Source organism: Galeopterus variegatus, unplaced genomic scaffold (assembly GCF_000696425.1).
Source record: "Galeopterus variegatus unplaced genomic scaffold, G_variegatus-3.0.2 Scaffold1476, whole genome shotgun sequence".
In the NCBI taxonomy this organism is placed as follows: Eukaryota; Metazoa; Chordata; class Mammalia; order Dermoptera; family Cynocephalidae; genus Galeopterus; species Galeopterus variegatus.
The window spans coordinates 53779-55791 of record NW_007727587.1 but is presented as its reverse complement, the minus strand read 5'-3'; positions in this window follow the sequence as shown (position 1 = coordinate 55791).

Below are 2013 nucleotides of genomic sequence, written 5' to 3'. Positions count from 1 at the left end.
CTAAGGACCCACCATGAGGATTTAACATGTTTGCTCCATCATGAATTTTTTGGGGAAAAAAAAGATCTTTGATATTCTTCTCTGCTTGTTCTTTCAGGTTAATTTCACTATTTGCAAATTACAGAAAGTATTCTTCAGAGACTTTCTTGACACTTCATCATATCTTCATATTAACTTGGAGAAACTGTTATCTTTAGTCTTTCATTTTTCCAAGTTGACTTATTCATACCTTCCTCTACTTCTCTCTTTAGGACTTTCCTTTGGTTAGAGTAAATCCCCATGTCGTGGGTAAAATTAATATCCTTGCGTTTAATGTTTGCTACTATTGTCTATGTTGCATTGGTGAGGGGGCAGTTTTAGCCAGGTGATCTTTCAGAAATTCGCATAGCTGTTTTTTTAAGCATTCTTTAATCACGTCTTTAGTTTCAGGACATACCAGTTTCCTTGTTACAGACCCATTCATTGTTATGGAAACCTTCATTATTTATTTTTTGGTGGCTGGCTGGTATGAGATCCATACCACTAGACCGTGGTGTTATAACACTGCACTCTAACAGAGCTAACCAGCGAGCCCCAGAAACCTTTTTAGATGAGCAAATAGGTTCTGTATTTTCATTGTTGTGGTAACGGAGTCAAGTGTGGTGGTATTTTTCTAAAGAGTCTCATCTTTTAAGTGCCCAAGGTGAAACTAGGACAGAAATCTGTAGTATTATATTTTAGTGATGTAAACAAGTATCCTTGTCATTATTTAAAAGGATTAGTGCTGTTATGCGCAAACTTGCTTTTAAATTGCAGGGGTAAAAGAGAATTGGTTCAAAACTGGAGGAGAAACACCCACAGCACCTACACAAGATTCTACACTACAAAGGTTAATCCAGACAGGTGTGTCTCCCACCCATTCACCCCTCACCACCCCCCGACGTACTAGGCAGAGTTCAGGTTCCTTGGAAATTCCACATCTGTCCATTAGATAGCGAAGGCACACAGAAAAAAAACTCATGTGGAGCCTAGATCCAATCACTACTCATCAAACCTCAGATGGGTGGTTTTGGAACGTACCTAGGAGTCAATTTCTACACAGTAGTTCCCCCTTTATACATTCCAAGATCCCCAATGGATGCCTGAAACCTCAGATAGTACCGAACCCTATATATACTGTGTTTTTTCCTATACATACATACTTAGGATAAAGTTTAATTTATAAATTAGGCACAGTAAGAGATAAGTAATAACTAATAATAGAACAATTATAACAATGTACTGTAATAGAAGTTATATGAGTGTGGTCTCCCTTGCTCTCTTTCAAAATACCTTATTGTACTGCATTGTACTAACCTATTTTCCAACCGTATCTGACCACAGGTAACTGAAACTGCAGATGAGTTGGGACGATGGTCCATCTATTCTTTTCCTAAGAAGAGTCTGAACCTTCTGGCAAAACTTACCAATATCATTAATGAGCCAGAGGGGCTCCTGCCAGAACCAAGTCCCAGCCAGCTTTTGAGGCAGCTGTCCGAAGCTAAGCACAAAGAACAGTTGGAGGGGAAAAGGAGACTGCTGAGGTGATTACTTAATGCGTACCCAGTTCTGCGTTGTGAGTTTCACCGACAGTGACTCATTTAAACTTCACAAAAATCCTGTAGCAGGTGTTTCTCCATGTTACTGGGGGGAGGAGGCTCATATTAGATCCAAGGCCAGGGAACTACAACTGTGGGAGCCAAGACTCAACACGTCTGAGGTCAAAGCTTCTGATTTTCTTACTTAGGGTTCCCACAAATCACTATGATTTCTATTAAAGCTATTTCTCTGCCTGCTCCTCTCCTGACCAGACTGTGAGGAAGAAGGAAACTATTCAAACACTATGATTGAACTGGACAGGAAATGGATTGATGTCTGTAAGCAGCCAACAGCCAGCAGCTCTTCATATAGTTCTCACTTGCTGGGCAAATTTGTGGACTTTGCTTTATTTCTTTTCAAGTTTACATTAAAAAAAAAAATTCAAACAAATAAAAA